Here is a 7,290-nt window from a genome sequence, read left to right as displayed (position 1 = left end):
TCAATAGGGAATTGACAAGAGGTGAGGAAAAACAAACAAACAAGCAAAAACAAACAAAAAAAGCTTTTCAGCCCCTAAAGTCACCTAGCATGAATTTTTGTAGAGCCCACCCAGCATGGTTTTGTGAAATTTTCAATACTAGTGATATTCAATTAGAAGTACAGTCAGCCTTTATTATCTTTTCTATGGTGAAACATTTATATGTAGAATTAGTCAGCTGAACTCAGTTTAGGTGATCCCAATTTTGTGGGCAACACCAAAGCATCATGGTTGGGAACCAGTGGAACATAAGCCTTTTTCTCTCCATCAGGCCTGATCAGGACGTTGACCTCGGCCACGTCAGAGTCATAGAGCTTCCTCACAGCCTGTCTGAGCTGGTGCTCGTTGGCCTTCCATCTACAGTGAACACAGGTATGTTGCGTTGTCTCTATCTTCATGGCCGATTCGGTGGTCAGGCAGGACGTGGTGACAGTGTAGTGGTCAAGCGTGTCTCTCCTGCGAGTGCTCTTCCGAGGACATTTGGGCAGCCTTCGGCGCAGCAGTATCTTGGACTGCCATGGGTGGGTGACGTGTGCCTCTTCTTTTTCTTGTGCTTGTGGGTGCCGTTCAGTGCTGCCACCTTGGCCGTCAAAGCCTTTGCTTTGGTTTCAGCATTGGGAGGGGCAGGGGCATCACACAGCCAACATTCCTTCTTTGCTTTCGCTGCCGTCTTCATGAAAAGGTTCAGCCTTCAATTTAGAAGGGAAAAAAAAAAAACTGTTCTCGGACTTCCCTGGTAGCACAGCGGTTAGGAATCCGCCTGTCAATGCCAGGGACGCGGATTCGAGCCCTGGTCCGGGAAGATCCCACATGCCGTGGAACAACTAAGCCCGAGCGCCGCAACTACTGAGCCTGCGCTCTAGAGCCCGCAAGCCACAACTACTGAAGCCCAAAAGCAGCAATGAAGACCCAACGCAGCCAAAAATAAATAAATAAATAAAAAGTTTAAAAACTCCCTGACACTTAAAAAAAAACAAAAAAAACAACTGTGTTCTCATCTTAAAAAAAAAAAAAAACTTGAAGTCTGTTCTCAGATAAGCCATTACACTGAAAATAATTGAGTTGCACTGTTTAAACCGTTTCCAAATTTTCAAATACCTTCAGTAAGTGTATTATATCTCTCACACATGAACTTTATGTAGTAATTGAGTATTTTTACAATTAACTATAAACACAGTTATTTTAATCATCTTTGCTAACATTTGCTCCCTGCTTACAACATGGCAGGCACTGTTTGAGGCACTTTAAACATATTAACTTATTTAATGCTTATAACAGCACAATGTCATACTTTACAAAGGAGGAAACTGAAGCAGAGAAAGGTTAAACATTAAGTAAAGACAAAGCTAGGATTCAAAAATCTGGCTCCAGAGCACCCAGTATCTAACCTCTACAATATATATAGAGGTTAGATACAACATAGTACCTCTCATATATCATGTCACGATTACACCAAACAAGCAGGACTCATGGGATGTAATCAGAAAACAACTTTCTTTGTGTTTCCCTCTGCCCTTTTACATTTATTCTAGTTCTTTCCCTATCCTTGAATGAAATTTAGGGCCATCTCATCCCCTGTAGAGTCACTCTGAATAACATAAGGTGATCTTAGTTTCCTCTAGTTTTGGGGTTAAGGCTATCTCTCAGAGGCATATTTTTGGTTTTTAGCCATCCCTCCCCCATTATCAGGGGTTTCTCACCTGTAGTTCCCTGGAGTGGCGAGTCCAACTGATCATTAGCTCCTTCCTCTACTCCCTGGATATCTGACAGTTTCTTTCTGTTGTGGCCTTTTACCCATCGAGGCAGTTCTCTCGAACAAGACTTGTAAAGGCCCTACGCAAGCACATTCTCCATTGAACTATATCTCATGCATAAGAAACATTCCAGCATCATTTGCCCTGACCAATTCTAATGGTCCAAGCCACTAGTACAGCCACCTTTCCTTTGCTCAGCCATCCCCTTTGCGTTTCCCAAGCACATTCTCCATTGAACTATATCTCATGCATAAGAAACATTCCAGCATCATTTGCCCTGACCAATTCTAATGGTCCAAGCCACTAGTACAGCCACCTTTCCTTTGCTCAGCCATCCCCTTTGCGTTTCCCACAGGAAGTCAGGAACCCTAGTTCACCTAGAACCATAGGCTGTAGAGGACACATTTCTTTAGGCTCTTTAGATCCCTAATATCTTGCTGGAGATGAAGGCGAAAGTAGCTCCCACCCATCTCTTTCCATTTGGTGGGAACGACTGACTCATGGCACATCCCTGGTTGTCTCCAAAAAATCCTCCTGTGATCTTCAACTCCAACTCTTTCATTCATTTTATTTATTTTCCAGTGAGGATTAAGAGTTGGGAACCTAGATTTCTAATAAGAAAATTCAGTAAGGTTCCTAGGTATAAAATAAAATTACTGCCCAAAACTCAAATAGTGTTCCTACACGATATCAATAGGAAAATAGAAAAAAATCTCATTCGCAAAAGCAAAGAAAAAACAAAAAGCAAAAAATAAAATAATAATAAGGTATTCAGAAATCTAACAATCTATGAGATAGTTATGGAGAAAGTTAAAACATTGAAGAATGTAGAAGGGCCCAATAAATGGAGAATTATGCCATCTTTATAGATAGGGCAGTGCCATGTCATAGTTATTTCCTCCAAAATTATCTATAAATGCAATAATATTCCAATAAAAAAGAAACTACCTTAAAATATTTTTCACTTGGCAACCATATTCAAAATATGTGTGAAAGATTAAATAGTTGAGAATGCCAAATAATTTCAAAGAAAAAAGAATGGAAACCTTTACCTGCAAGTTGATAAGACTTACTTTAAACGTATGGTAAAGTTAAAGGGATGTGTTGGTGCAGGAATAGACAGATAAATTAAGGAACAGTACAGAGAATAAAAAATAGATCCAAGCATGTAAGAGAACTTGTTATAAAATGTAGCATTAAAAATCAGTTGGAAAAGGATAAATCATTCATTAAATTGGAGCAAGTAGATAAAAATAGATCCGAGTCTCAAAACAGTCACAAACATAAATTCCATAAAGATTAAAACCTAAGTGTTAAAAGCAAAACTTTTGGAACAGAATATCAGAACTATCAGGATATTTGGGAAGGTGGAAAATTTTTATCTGAGATACAAAAAGCACAAAACAAAAAAGATGGGAAGTCGTGACTATGTTAAAATGCAAAATATACCAGTCAAAAGATATAATAAACAAAGCAAGCTACAAAGTGAGGAAAGAGATTTGCATGCATATTACAAACAAGGGCTTATCTCCAGATTACGCAAAAGCTTCTATAAAGTATAAGAACAGTATAAAGAATGAAAAACCTGGACGGCCAATAAGCCTAGTAAAAGATGTTCAACCTCACTAGTCTTTGAGGTGATGGGAATTGAAACAAACTACATTCTTTTTTTTTTTTAACATCTTGATTGGAGTATAATTGCTTTACAATGGTGTGTTACTTTCTGCTTTACAACAAAATGAATCAGTTATATATATACATATGTTCCCATATCTCTTCCCTCTTGCGTGTCCCTCCCTCCCATCCTCCCTATCCCACCCCTCTAGGTGGTCACAAACCACCGAGCTGATCTCCCTGTGCTATGCAGCTGCTTCCCACTAGCTATCTACCTTACGTTTGGTAGTGTATATATGTCCATGCCTCTCTCTCGCTTTGTCACAACTTACCCTTTCCCCTCCCCATATCCTCAAGTCCATTCTCTAGTAGGTCTGTGTCTTTATTCCTGTCTTACCCCTAGGTTCTTCATGACATTTTTTTTTCTTAAATTCCATATATATATAAGCATACGGTATTTGTCTCTCTCTTTCTGACTTACTTCACTCTGTATGACAGACTCTAGGTCTATCCACCTCATTACAAATAGCTCAATTTCGTTTCTTTTTATGGCTGGGTAATATTCCATTGTATATATGTGCCACATCTTCTTTATCCATTCATCCGATGATGGACACTTAGGTTGCTTCCATGTCCTGGGTATTGTAAATTGAGCTGCAGTGAACATTTTGGTACATTCTTGACACATTGTAGTGGAGATAACTAGAAAGTCTAACAGTACTAAGCACTTCCACTCACTGCTAGTGGAAGAACAAAGTGATATAAAAGCAGACTGTCTCTTTAAAGCTTTGCCTTAAAAAAAAAATGAGGCAAATAAGGCAGAATGTTGACATTCATGGTAAATACACGAATTTTTATCATATTATACCTAAATTTTAAATTACTCATTATTTTTTAACTTTTAATTTTTGAAACAGTTTTAGACACACAAGAATTTTTTTGAGTAGCACAAAGAATTTCTATATACCCTTCACCCATATTCCATAAATGTTAGCAATCTTGCATAACCACAGTACAAGGGTTAAAATCAGGAAATTATTATTGATACACCACTATGGTCTACTGACCTTCAAATATAAATATTTTTTAATTTAAAAAATCTTGCCATCCTACAATTCATGTCATTTAAAACTGAACGCTGTGAGTTAACTTACAGAGTGGCTCAGCCCAGTTGCTATCAGTGAGGAGAAAATGTATTATTCCTGGGCATGAACGCTGCCTATTTAGATATTCTGTACAAGTGATGGAAAAAATGTCTCCTTTTCCTGAAGATATGCAGGAGAGATGAGGGTCGTATAATTGATACAGCTCAAGAGAATGTTTTTATTTCTGTAGATCTTCATATTCCTAAATGCACCAAACAGAAAAATTTTATGAGACGAGTCGTTTATAGATAATACATCTTGTATTTTTTACTGTGAAGATTTTAGAACATACATAAGGATACTACTTTTTTTCAAGTAACAATGGAATCTTAAATCTAAAAGTAAAGAATTTTGAATCTAAAGGTTTATGAATCTTCAGAAGTGAGGCCTAAGCAGGCTTAGTAAATTTTCAAAGTACAGCTATCGTATCTATTCATTCTGTTTTTCTCAACAAATACTTAATTTTCCCTCTCTCCCTAGCCAGTTTCTAGAAAGTTTTCACTACTGATGCAAAATTGTCTAGGTGCTTAATAAAGAGAGCAACTGGAACTTGGAATTTTCCTTTTTTATAGACTTTTAGGTGAGGATTAAAAAACTTTACATCTCAAAGTTTACATGCCTGGAAACTAGATTGGGCATTAGATGCTTCTTCAAAAACTTCCAGGCCTCTGACTCTGTGGTCAGAACTGTGGTTTGACATCAGAGAAGGTCACACACACACAAGCACACACACCCCCCTCTTACGTGCAAGGATCCAATGTCAGGCTGCGATGGGTGCCCCATGAAGGCTACATCAGTGTTTCCCAGATTTGCCAGATCATAAGGATCACGTGGGCTGGATGAAAAAGACACTTGGACTCTACCTCAGAACCATGAAATCAGAATCTGCATTTTTGGCAGGTGTCCCAGTTCAGGCTTAGAAGCAGGAAAGTTTGGGAAACAGGAAAGGAGGCCTCATCTGGCAGGTTTGCTGGCACCTGACTTGAGCTGACGAGGCAACCCCAGTCAGTATATCTATTAAGCAGTGTTGTAATCTTGGCAGAATCCTGCTGAGAGCCCATAGGTCCCCGGGAAGGAGGGGTGGGCGGTAGGGAGAGGATGCCTATGCAAGAAGGGGCTAAAATAGTTCAAAGAGATAGGGAGGTGCCAGGAAGGTCACAAAACCACCCTCCTATTCATCTAGGTGCCCCCATTTCACTGCTTCTGGGTTCCTACAAAGTTCCATCCCACCCCCCAGGGCTCAAACTACCCACCTGGCTGAACCCACCAGGGTCGTGGGGGAAGACATGAGAGGGAGTGCCTAGCTGGGCAAGATGTCTGTGGTGGTGTTAAAGGATTCTTCACATAGCAACCGAAGCCAGTTACTAGCCTCTGGGGACAGTGATTTGTGCCAGAAGGATGCCATAAGTTTGGAAAATTGCTCATATCATGGGTCTTCAAATCTCAGGAAAAAGAAACAGCAAAGACACACACACACACACACACACACACACGCGCACACACACACACACACACGCAGACAAGCTGAGAGGTTGTTAATTTATCAATCTGCAAACCTGGGGCCAGGCCAAACTCTGTAGCTGTCAAATCACGTATGCACCCAAATTAAAAAGCTTTATTTGTCTAGTAATGTTGCATCAGAAAGCCCTTCTAGGAGTTTAACTTATAAAAATTCATGGAGACAAGAAGCATAAAAGGGTTCAAAAAGGCATTTTAGGCTACAGTGGAGGAAACAAAGTCAACATGTCTAATTATATTTCATGACACTTATCTACAGTATGTATCATAAATTACTTTAGAAATTGAGGAAATTGGAAATAGCTCCAATTTTGGAACTATTGTTAAAACTGGGGAGAATATAATCAGGAACATAATAATTTTGCCAGGGTGGCACAGACACCCGGCCAGTCACGCTAATCACGCTCTGTCTGCTGTCTCATTCAGCCTTCAGAACAACCCTGGGAGATAGTGACTGTTATGCCCATTTTACATGTGATGAAACTGGTGGATGGAGATGTTCAATTACTTCCCCAGGGGGACTGCTTTGCAGAGGCCATACACTCTATCACTATGCTCTTCATCAAATCCAGCTGTTTTATAGTTAAATTTCTTGGACCTGTATCCCACTTCCTTAAGATGCCTTCTCCATTTCTGTGCATTATACTGGCATTTCACACCCCATCCACCCCAGCTTATCCTGACATTCATTGTTTGTGACAGTCCTTCTCTCTGTCATCTCTCTAATATTGCTATTTAAATGCTTCACTTGGTGCGTGTCACCGCCTTCAGTGGATCCCAAGCTACCTGGGGCTGAGATCGTGTCCTATTAGTTTGTCCTCTTTTCCCTGAGCTCTCTACGGTAGCAGGTATTCATTAGATAATTTTTACATACTTATTATATCAATGGTGATCTTAGTACTGAAGTTATTGTAAGCTTAAAGAATGACAAAAAGTTACTAACAAAGACATTTAGAAAACCAACTACACGGATGTAGAGAACAAATGTATGGACACCAAGGGGGGAAGGCGGCGGGGGGTGTGGGTGGTGGTGTGATGATTTGGGAGATTGGGGTTGACGTGTATATACTGATGTGTATAAAATGGATGACTAATAAGAAAATAAATAAATAAACATTAAAAAAAAAGAAAACCAACTAACTTATTTGGAGGTTAAAGTCTTGTGTTCTTGGGGAAGACAATTTTCAAACACAAGAGCTAATGGCTCAAGATTATTTTGT

The 7,290-nt window shown here is 39.5% G+C and overlaps 1 pseudogene; it reads right to left on the bottom strand.

Moving 5' to 3' along the window:
* Nucleotides 1-209: 209 nt before the first annotated feature.
* On the bottom strand, nt 210-715 carry LOC116751087 (annotated as a pseudogene).
* Nucleotides 716-7,290: the final 6,575 nt, after the last annotated feature.

This window comes from Phocoena sinus, chromosome 3, assembly GCF_008692025.1.
Source record: "Phocoena sinus isolate mPhoSin1 chromosome 3, mPhoSin1.pri, whole genome shotgun sequence".
NCBI classification, from domain to species: Eukaryota; Metazoa; Chordata; class Mammalia; order Artiodactyla; family Phocoenidae; genus Phocoena; species Phocoena sinus.
Note: the sequence above shows the minus strand (reverse complement) of the source record. Positions and strands in the feature narration are given on the sequence as shown.